Below are 12353 nucleotides of genomic sequence, written 5' to 3'. Positions count from 1 at the left end.
AAATAAAATTTATTAATTAAAACAATTAAAATTTACATCAATTTTGCCTTGAAAAAAAAAAGACAGTCAAAAACAAAAAAAAAAAATGCACTTGTCCCTCTGGAGGAAGGTACCTGAGGGCTGGAATCTGGACAGCGTCCAACACGCAAACACCAGCTCCAGAGCTCAAATAGCCCAGCCCTGAGGCCCTGCTCTGTCCATGAGGCCGTGCACGATGTGTTGGAAAATCCTGTGAGTGCTCAGAGGCTCCCCACGAGCCCCAACCTTGGAGTGAGAGGCCGGGACGACCTCTTTCCTGCCATGGGGACAACCTCAGGAAAGAGACTCGACACAGCAGCGGTTACTTCCCCACCCACTCCAGACTGCAGGTATTTAGCTCTTAAACAGTTTCCAAGGATAATCCATTCAGATTGAAATATTTCAGAATTCAAGCTTCATTTCACATCTCAGAAGGCACCGTAGTTAAAATATTCATTCAGAAAAGAACTACACACTCAAGGTTCCCAAATAGTTCCATTTCACACCACAATATTTGTTATGGGATACATTTCAATGGGAGAATTAAATTTTTCATTAACTCTTTCAAAGTCTGTGACATTTAATACATTTATCATAGAGAATGTTTTGAATTGTGGCCGATGACAATATTGTTTAATAACTGATTTTAGCATTTAGCACAGTGAGTGAATATCAAGTATTAAATAAAATCACAAGAACTAATGGAATTACAATGATAAAGAAATATAAGATAAAAAAATAGAAATATAAGATGAAATTTAATATATGTATTGTTAAAATTCAAAGCATTATGCCTTTTTGTTCCACAATTTACAACACATAGGTGTCAAGCAGAAATTCAAAAACATTTTAAGCAATGACTGTTGATGGTTTCATGGCTCTGACACTAACGTGAGCCTGGCAGGGATGTCTATTTATGGACATGAACTTGGAATTTTTCCAAAACTCTGTCCCTCACAGATTGTTAGTGATATTGTAAAATAAAGAAGTGACAGTATTTTAACAGAATTATATGTGAAAATTCATCTTATTATTATAAATATTTAAATCAATGAAAAGATTTGACATCTAGACTACTTTGTGCCCTTATTGATAATATTATTTTTATTAAAGTAATTTTAGATGTTCAAACTAATGTATACCTACAAGTTTATTTCTCACATTATCCTTAAAAGTCCTGCCTCCCCAAGGCCTGCCCCTCCGTCACCCCACAGACAGGGGAGAGGGTGACACTGAGGAGGGGGAGGAGAGCGGGCAGGGCTCCCCATATCCAGACATACCCACTCATTCACAGGGCTGGGGGGAGGGACAAACCAGCACCCGGGGGACCCGGGGACCTGGGAACTGCAGGGACAGCCACACGCACAGACCATCTGGCTCAGCGCTGGAGTGGCCTCCTCCCTGTACAGACATACATGAGATTGAGGGGGACAGAGGGTCCAGGAGGGACCCAGAGTGGACCGAGCCCATCCTGCAGGAGGGACGTGTGGGTGTGACCCAGGAGCAGACTCTGCAGGAAACGTGGTCTCTGGGTCCTCAGATGTGAGGCGTCAGGGGCAGGGAGATGAGGGGACGAGAGGACGGACCAGGAGGCAGCAGTGAGGCCACAGGGATAGGAATCTGACAGAGGAGGCATCAGGACACGCCGCACGAGGACGCCAAGCCCAGATCATTCAGTTCCAGGACAGTGTCGCGTCCTGGGAGCAGGAAAACGGGGACCTGAACACACCATCTCCCTGCACACCCTTCCCTGTGGGGCCTCCCCAGACCAGGGCTGTGCTGAGGAGCAGGTACAGGCTCTCCATGATGGGGAGGTGCTGGGCATGGTCACATGTCCTCTGGGGTTGTGCCCTGGATAACCTCTGGGAGGTGTGCTGGGAGGAGATGATGGGGTCTGGGCATGAGGGGGAACCATGGGCCTGGGAATGACTGGGCACTGATGATCCGTCAATTCAGTTCACTGAGAGACCTGATAGTCAGGTTTAATAATGGTCATTTACAATTTTCATTTCTTCATGAATTTATGGACATATGTTAGGACAATACATCAATAGTGCATTCACATGAGATAAAATATGAAAAGATTGCATGATTCTATATGTTGACGATCCATTTTGTGTTCAATATTAGAATATATGGCAGTGCTTTCTTCCTCTTTATTTTTTCATACAGATGATGGCTCCAGGGGTGACCAATCTCACAGCCTTGACAGAATTTGTCCTCCTGGGGTTCCCCACCCAGGGGACCATGGGCTTCCTGCACCCTCTGCTCTTCTCCCTTGTCTACATCTGCGCCCTGCTGGGGAACAGGCTCATCGTCGTCATCAACAGCCTGGACCGGCAACTCAACACCCCCATTTACTTCTTCCTGAGGAGTCTGTCCTTCACGGACCTCTGCCTCATCTCAGCCACGGTCCCCAAGTCCATTGCCAACTCTCTGAGGCACAGCAGCCCCATCTCCTTCCCGGGCTGTGTTCTCCAGGTCTTCATGATGATTATTTCAGTAGTTTCAAAGCTTCACCTGATCATGTTGATGCGCTTTGACCGCTATGCTGCCATCTGCCACCCCCTGTACTATGGCATCATCATGAGCAGGGACAGGTGTGTGCAACTGACAGCTGTGTCCTGGCTGGGTGGGAGTCTCTACGCTGTGATGAACACAGCTGGAACCTTCTCTTTGTCCTACTGTGGGTCCAGCGTGGTCCACCAGTTCTTCTGTGACATCCCCCAGTTATTGGGTATTTCCTGCTCAGGAAATTTGATGAATGAACTTGTCTCCATTCTCATTAGTGCAGTCTGGGGTATCTGCTGTTTCATTTTCATCATCATTTCCTATGTGCACATCTTCACTGCTGTCAGGAAGATCCCATCCACAGAAGGAAAGGCCAAAGTCTACTCCACCTGCCTTCCGCACCTGCTGGTTGTGGTGCTGTTTCTCTCCACTGCATGCTTTGCTTACCTCAAGCCAACTTCAGGGACACCATCCACGTCTGACCTGGTCGTTTCTATGTTCTACACGGTGGTGCCCCCAACCTTTAATCCCGTCATATACAGTCTGAGGAACCAAGCCTTGAAGACGGCTGTGGGGAGACTGGTAAATGGCAAATACTCTTAGATGTGAGATTTCATAATGTAAAATTATATCTCCTTATTAATTCAGCTTTTCTCCTCTAACTCTTACATGTCATCGTTTATAAAGCATAGACTTCTTGCATTAGATTTTTTTTTCCTTTTCCAGAAATTTATATTCTCATATCCTTCCATAAACTCCTATTTCCTAAAATACTACAATCCTTTCCCCAACCCCTCCCTACATGGTATGCATGGACTGAAACCAGCTCATGGTTAAAAACATGTATTTGGTGTAGAAAGAATGTTCTAGAGGGCCTCCCCAGTGGCGCAGCAGTTGAGCGCTGGGTTGCGAAGCTGCCCGCAGCCTCCACGTCTCCGGTTTGATCCCCGGCTGCTCCCCGGCCACAGGAGAAGGGTCCCACATGGCACGCAGACCTCTCCTGCCGCCCGCTGCTCCCTCAGCAGTGTAATTCGGACCTTCTGCCTGCTCTGCTCCCCACTCTGGCTCTGGTGAATTCTCTCACCCTCCCGTGCTTCTGACTGTACCCAGTGCATGTATAAACAAACAAACAAACAAACAACAAATAAATAAAAAAAAAACATTCCTCCTTAAAAAAAGTTTACAAAAAAAAGAATGTTCTAGAACTCAGGCATCACCAATTTTACAAAAATGAAGCAGTGGTAAAAGGGGTAGTCCTTGATAGTACATGGTCATGAGATCCCAGTCCTGGGTACTCAGTTCCCACAGCCGATGTGTGGCTCCACTGGGAGGCCCATCTTTGTGGAGTGGAGGGAGACAGAGAGTGGGGTCCCCTATTCCCTCACAATTTCTTTTTTTTTTTTAATGCTGATGACCTTGGCCTCTCAAGATTTTTTTTAAGATTTATTTATTTATTTGTTTGTTTGTTTGTTTGTTTATTTATTTATTTAAACATACAAGCACTGGGTACAGTCAGAAGCGCATGAGGGTGAGAGAATTCACCAGAGACAGAGCAGGGAACAGAACAGGCAGCAGGACCGAAGTATACTGCTGAGGGGAGTAGCGGGTGGCAGGAGAGGTCTGCTTGCCAGGAGAGGTCTACTTGCCACCGGACCCTCACCGGTGGCCAGGGAACGAACTGGTACTGCAGAGGCTGTAGGTAGCTTCGGGGCCCAGTGCTCAACCGCTGCACCACCAGGGGAGGCCCCCTCATAATTTCTAACAGAGCATTTTCCTCTAGGAGAAATTCATGTTTCTGCTCCAAGTTCATGTTTCTGCTCTCTGTGACTCTGCCAGTGATGGAAGGATGGAGGTTCCTTGGTTAGTCGGAATCTGTGATTGAATCCTGGAATTGATGGGAACATCAATTTATATGATGCCCTGTTTTGATGCTAATGTAACTAACACTCCCTTGATGTGGAATTTTCAAAGGTAAAGTTATTGGAATTATTTTTGAAGAACTACATTTCTACTTATAATTTATAATTTTAATTGTTGTATTTATTTTTAGGTTCCTTATTTTTCCAGATTGTATCTTGATCCTATACAAGGTCTTCTTCTCGACCTTCTTGTAGATTACACTTAAGCCCAGTTTTCTTCTACATGGGAACTATGTTATTTTTTATTATGTAAAACATTATGCAAAATAAAGCAGGACAATAATTGTTCATTCTACACATCTGCACACGGTGTTATTGTTTCCTTAACCCTGAGAATGTGAGCTGAGCTTGTTGTTCTTGCTCTCAAGTACTTTCTCTGGAACAGGCCACTGTGTCTCCAAACTCTCCTGATTGATTATCACATATTTGTCCACAAAAATGTTTCTTATAATAATATGTGTAGTTAACCACAAAACCTGACTAGTCCATTCAAATCACAGAATTAAACATGAGTTAGAAAATCACTCAAATTAGGGGCCTCCCTGGTGGTGGAAAGGGTTAAGATGCAACCTATGAAGCTATCTGCATCCACTGAAGCACCAGTTCAATCCCAGGCCAGGGAGCTACACACATGGTGCAGCAGACCTCTCCTGGCTCTCCTGCTCCTCCCCTCAGCAGTGGATTTCAGTACATCTGCTTGTTCTGCTCCCCACTCTGTCTCTGGTGAATCTTCTCACCTCTGCACACTTCTGGCCTGTACCCCAGTTATTCTATGCATAATACATCTTTAAAAAAATTAATCTGAGGAAAAAAAAAAGAAAATCACTCAAAGTAATATTCATTTCAGTGATAGTATGAGATCACAGTCGCCATCCCTTGGGATATGATGTCATTCCCTGGTCAGATTCCGGTTAATGTATTTTCTATTTTTCTTTGAACAAATCCAGTGTCTGTTGAGAAGGGATCTTTACCATAAGTGTTTCATCAAAATGTCACATTAATTTGTTGGTTTGTTCTTATCAAGGATGACATTTACACTCTGTACTATTTTCACCGTGGGTCACTTTTCACTCCCCCACATGCACCAGTGTCCACTCAGAATCTACTAAATGTCCTGCAGTGCCTGGCCCCTTCGTCCACACTCCTATCTCCTCCCTGGTTCCCTCTGTTAATGAGCAAAATTTTGCACTCAGTCCAACATTTCCATGTGCTGTTTGCCACCATACTTTTTCAGTTATTGAATTTGTATATTATCTTCCACAGATGGGTGGGTCCACCAATGTCTTTCACTTTGTGACATATCTCACTAGCATACACTGCTCAATGTCCTCCTTTGGTCCCGAAGGGCATGGACTCATCTTTTTAATAGCTGTGTGGTATTCCAAACTGAGTGTGGACCCACAATGTTTGTTCACTAGTCTGTGCACCACACTTGGGTTGGGGCCACGGCCAGCAACAGTTGTCAGTGCAGCTGTGAACACAGGTGTATGTGGTCTGCACAGTAGAGCCTGTGCATCTGGGATAACACCCGGGCAGAGGTTGGTCCAACCTGTGAGAGCTCTGTTTTCATTGTCTGTAGAAATCGTCTGAGGCCCTTTATTTCCTTCTCTTCTCACAGGTGACAACTCATTACAGTTTGGATTTCTATTTTCCTTATTAGTCCAGTTGAACAATTTGGAATGGATTAAAAATCTGCATTAGATAAGGGCCTCCCCAGTGGTGTAGCGGTTGAGCGCTGGGTTGCGAAGCTGCCTGCGGCCTCTGCGGCGCCAGTTCGATCCCAGCTGCTCCCTGTCCACCGGAGCAGGGTCCCACATGGCGTGCAGACCTCTCCTGCCGCCCGCTGTTACCCTCAGCAGTGTACTTTGTCATTCTGCGTGCTCTGCTCCCCACTCTGGCTCTGGTGAATTCTCTCACCCTCCTGCGCTTCTGACTGTACCCAGTGCTTGTATAAACAAACAAACAAACAAACAAACAAGTAAATAAATAAAACATGCTTCTATTAAAAAAAAATCTGCATTAGATGAAGCCTTAAGATACCAGAAAACACAGCTGGGTACTGCTCACTGCACATTAACCCCACAGATGAACTTGGGGATACAACACCAAGGACCAGGGAACATCAGCAAGTAGGAACAAGTGACCCCCACACACACCAGAGAGCTTCTGTGCCTCAGAAGACGTCATCCCCAAAATGGGCCCCTGCACTGGGAGATGATTGTGCACATCACACGCCTGAAAAGGGCGAGTGTCCAAAATATGCAAAACCTACAAAGCCAGCACAGAAAGAGACACCCCAAACACACAGGGCCCGGGCGTCTCCTGCTGATTCTGCAGCCCCGCCCGCCCATTTGGGGGCAGCCCTGGGCCCTGCCAGGTGCGCCCTGCCCCTCCCGCGGCTCCCTGCTGACCTGGAGCTGTTTGGGGCCTCCTTCGGGAACTGTGTCCTATCTGCATTCTGCTCGAGGCTGCCCCTCCCTTGACATGCCATCTGCAGCCGCAAAACCAGGTCACGAGGAGGGAGTGCAGAAGCTGAGCGCGGGCAGCGCCTGACCGCGGAGGACGCCTGCTGGTCCAGCACCAAGGAGCACACGCGGGGTGGCGCGGATCACGTTCCGGCCGTGTCTCCCAGTCCAGGCTACTGTCAGCGTGCTGGCCCCGCGCATGCTGTTAGGCGCCCACGGGCCCGCGGGTGACTGGAGGGGCCCCTGCGCCACCCGCCCTCTGGCAGGGCCGCTGCCCCCCTCCCCCTCCGCGGCTGCTGCTGCTGCTGCTGCAGCTCTGCCAGGCACGGTGCCTACGCGCTCCTGACCCAGGGCAAGGAAGGAGCAGCTGGGAAAGCTGTTCACTGCGCATAAAGCAGGATGACAAAAACATTGCGAAAACGTATTAGGTGGAATGTTGGGGGACAAATAAGAGGATGTAATTGTGTAATTATAACAGCAAAAGCAGAAACACCAGCCTCCTCGTGGTCTAGTGTCTCCAGACATCGCCGAGGATAGCCCCGCAGCCTCGCCCCACACCTGCACCTGTTTGTCTCCATCTGCTCATTTTCCTCGCTGCGGAGACCAGGACAGTGTCCCGAGGGACCTCGCCGTGTGGCCTCCCCCAGAGGGTCGAGTTTCACAGTATGGGTCGAAATGACAAAATTACGGGATTTGCGTGCATTAATATAACACTATCATTCAGTGTAGACATAAAGACATGCAAAGGATATTAAGAAGGGCCTCCCCGGTGATGCAGCGGTTGAGCACTGGGCTGTGAAGCCGCCCACAGCCTCTGCAGCGCCATTTCGATCCCTGGCCCCTGTGAGGGTCCCACATGGCGTGCAGACCTCTCCTGCCTCGCCCGCCACTCCCCTCAGCAGTGTACTTCGTCACTCTGCCTGCTCTGCTCCCCGCTCTGGCTCTGATGAATTCTCTCACCCTCCCGCACTTCTGACTATACCCAGTGCTTTTATAAATAAAGAAAGAAAGAAATCTTAAAATAATATTAAGAAGGTTTAAATTTGGGAAGATAAAATGCCTGGTGTGTGTCGCTGGCTGTCTGGCTACGGATCCTCTCTGCTGACTCCATCGATCTTTCCCATCTGTGATGTCCAATATTTCAAAATTTCACACCAAAAATTCCATGATAAAATGTAGTTCCAATTGGATATCAGACATTTAATTCATTCTCAGACATTCACCCTGTGAGAAGCAAGTCAGGCTGATCTTGCCTTTGGCCCAGGTGAGTTCCAGGTGGGCACAATATGAATTTGGAGGCAAATTCTAACCAGGAACTGTTAGAAGAAATGGCAAAATCTAACCAGGAACTGTTAGAAGAAATGGCAAAATCTTGATATTTGAACTTCTGGGTTGACAACTTGTAAATGAGTGGCATTTATTAACTTTATTTTTTTTTGCCCATAGATAATTTTGTGAATATTAATCCTTGATTCTGTTATAGTTTACTGCTCAATAAAAGTTACAGGATACAATGAGAATTTAATATGCATACTGAGTTATGAAACTGAATTAAACCATTATAACCTTATACTGAGAATATTTATTGCCAACATTTTTGCCAAGTTTGTATGACATAATTAAAATATTTAAATTAATCAAACATTAAATGTCTCAACGTTGTATGAATTCAAATTCATACCCATTTACTCACAATTAAAACTATTGTGGATAGCATGATAATATACTCTAAGATCTCTCAATATATCTGGTTTCATTCTTTTGAATGTTACCGCCCAGTTCTCCCAACCCCACTTATTGAAGGCTCTTCACTTGCTTCAGTGTAAATTCCTGGCTCCGTTCTCAAGATTAATTGTTTCAATCTAGATCAGTATCTCATATTTCCATGCAAAAACTAATTAAAACAATAAACCATTTCAGTTAAGTTGGAAGGTTACAAAATCAACACATGAAAATCAGTTACCTTCCCATATGCAAAAAAAATATATATATATATGTGGCAGAAGAGGAAAGAATTAAAAAAACAATCCTATTGCAGTCACAAAATTAAGCACCTAGGGGCAGGGCCTCCCTTGGTGGTGCAGGCAGTTGAGTGCCATGCAGACCTCTCTTGTCTCCCCGCTGCTCCCCTCAGCAGTGTACTTCAGTCAGTCTGCCTGTTCTGTTCCCCGCTGTGTCTCTGGTGACTCCGCTCACCCTCCCACACATTTGGCCCATACTCCCGTTCTTGTATACATAAATACATAAATAAATAAAAGAACCTAGGAGCAAACCTAGCAAAAGAGGTGAAGGCTCTACACAAAGAAAATTGTAAGATATAGTTAAAGATCTGGAAAATGCAAATAAATGGAAATATATTCCCTTTTAAGTGATTACAAGAATCGGCATTGTCAAAAGGCCATCACACCCTAAGCAATGTACAGATTCAAGGTAACCCCAGTGAGAACTTCAATAGCACCTTCAAAGATATGGAACAAAATTACTGAAATGCAGATGGAACCATAAAAGACCCCAAAAAGATAAAACAATCCTGACAAAAATGAGGAAAATGGAGGAATCACACCACCAGACATCTATCTATACAATAAACCTATAATAGTTAAAACAGCATGGTAGTGGGACAAAAACAGACACACAGACCTCTGGAATATAATGAGAGCCCAGGAACACAACCACATCAGATGGACAGTCACTCTACGACAGAGGAGCCAAGAGTATGACTGCAACAAGGAGAGTGTGGAAATGGGGTTGGGAAAACTGGGCAGCCACATGCAGAATAATGAAACTACATCACTATCTCCAATAAGACACCCACAAAAAACCTCAAAATGGATTAATTGACTTTTTCCAAATATGTGAAGTCACCATAATCGTGAAAGTGAAACTCAACTAACATGACCACATGCACAGAAGCCCCAATAATCACTCCTATAGGTTAAGGGTAAATGAATAATTATTCAAACATAGAATAATTATTATAATTTAAATGCAGAGTCGCAAGTGCAGAAAACAGAACAAAACTACATGAATAAACAGGTTTTATGCGACAAGAATAAATCACTTTCTCAGATGATTGTGTATTCATCCCCTGGCCAATCCCTTCTGCTGAGTTTCTCCTTGTCCCCCCTCCTCACGCTCCCTCCCTCGCCCCTTCCTTCCTTCATGTCTTCCCTTCCTTGCTGCCTCCAGAGTTTCCTCACTTTGCCTCACACCAAGCTGCCCAGGTCTCCCCAGGAGGGGCACACAGTGGGGACGGTGACTTTCCATCTCGCTCCTCAGCATGTGTTCTTAGGATGGGGCCTGCACCTGGATCAGTGGATTCTGCTGGAGCCTGGAAAGGTGATGAATTACATTCCTCCCCACACAATTGCGAACCACCAACAAACTGCCTGTGACACACTCAGTGCTCCAATTACCTGCTGATTGTGCCACAGGATGATGCCATTTAAGACAGTCAACTCACAAAGGGCACTTGTCCCTCTGGAATAAAGTCACTTTACAGATGGATCTTGGACAGTGTCCAACATGCAGACACCAGCTCCAGAGCTCAAATACCCCAGCCCTGAGGAACTGCTCTGTCCATGAGGCGGTGCAGGACGGGGTGGAACATCCTGTGAGTGCTCAGAGGCTCCCCACGAGACCCGACCATGGAGTGAGAGGCCGGGACGCCCTCTTTCCGCGCCATGGGGACAACCTCAGCAGAGAGACTCAACACGGCAGCAGGAACTTCCCCCCCAGGCTGCAGGTATCTGCCACCGGCCATTTACAGGAAATCTTTTCAGACTTGAAAGTTTAAAAACTTCAAGCTTCATTTTAGACTTGAGAAAGTATAGCAGATAAATATGCATTTTGCAAATTATGAAAACTAATGGATTCTAAATGAGCACAGGTTGCTCAATGTCCCATAACTGCATCATCCTAGGGTCAGTCTCAATGAGAGAAAATAATTTATTCTTAATTTAAGGAGCTCAAATGATACTGACTTTTTAGCACATGTATCATATGAGAGGATTTTGATTTATGGTGCATCACATGGCATAGGATGGTTATTGCTTTGGAACTGTGATGTGAGCAAGGAGCGCAGTGAGTGTGTCTAGAAAGTGAAAGAACCACCACAGTCAGGGACGCACAGCCACAGAGGGACTCACAGGAGTGTCTAGGGATGCTGCTGGCGGGGACAGGGCCTCGAATAGCCTGGCCTGGCTCTGGGTCACGGCGGGTCCGGTGCTCAGAGGAGCCGGTCCCCTCCATACCCAAATGTCCTCTCCTGCCCGGGGGGACGGGAAGGCTGGGGGTTATGGGGGGGCAGGAAGTGGAGTCCCGGAGCAGACACGGGGTCCCTCCCACAGGGAGCCCCCCCTCACTAGGGCGGGGGCTGCTCTGAGGACAGGGGTGCTGGGCCTTTCTGTGGCCAGCAGGCCACAGTGTCAGGGGAGCGACAGTCAAGGGGTTCGAGGCAGCATCTGGGGAGACAGATCTTTCTCTCAACATGTGGTGCGGCCACAACTGTGTCGGTTACTGGACACGCGATTCGGGGGGATCTGACCTCATCACTCCCTGACACTGTGGCGTGGAGGAGTCCCAGTATCTGATCAGGGCCAGGGGCAGAGATGTGTCATGGCTAAATTTTTCGTGAGACGTTTATGTTTTACGTCATTCAGAAGAATCCCAGGCCCCTGATGACAGCGTGTACTAAAATGATCCCTTTTGTTCTTAAAACATCTGGGTCATTTCCACGAACCTATCACAGTTATTTCATATCAGCACATTCTCCTAAAAGTCCTGCCTCCCCAGGGCCTGCCCCTTGGTCCCCTCACTGAGGGGGGAGAAGGTGAGATTGGGAGATGGGGGGGTAGAGCCAGCAGGGCTACCCAGTGTCCAGGCGTCCCAACTCATGCACGGGCCTGGGGGGAGGAACAAACCTGCACCAGGTGGGGATCCGGGGCCCTGGGGCCGCAGGGACAGCCACACAAACAGACCGTCCCACTCAGCTCCAGAGCGGCCTCCTCCCTGTACAGATGTGCATGAGTCTGAGGGGGACAGAGGGGCTGGGAGGTACCTGGGGAGGACGAGCCCATCCTGCAGGAGGGACGTGTGGTTGTGACCCCGGAGGAGACTCTGCAGGAAACGTGGTCTCTGGGTCCTCAGATGTGGGGAGTCAGGCTCAGGGAGATGAGGAGACGAGGGGACTGACCAGGAGGCAGCAGTGAGGCTACAGGGACAGGAATCTGACAGGGGGCATCAGGACATGCCGCACGGGGATGCCGAGCCCAGATCATTCAGTTCCAGGACTGTGTCGAGTCCTGGGGAGCAGGAAATCGGGGACCTGCATGCCCCACCTCCATGCAAACCCGTCCTTGTGGGGCCTCCCCAGACCAGGGCTGTGCTGGAGGAGCATGGACAGGCTCTCCATGGTTGGGCGGGGCTGGGAATGATCACA

Source organism: Talpa europaea (genome assembly GCF_964194135.1).
Source record: "Talpa europaea genome assembly, chromosome: 8".
In the NCBI taxonomy this organism is placed as follows: Eukaryota; Metazoa; Chordata; class Mammalia; order Eulipotyphla; family Talpidae; genus Talpa; species Talpa europaea.
This window is presented reverse-complemented; position numbering follows the sequence as displayed.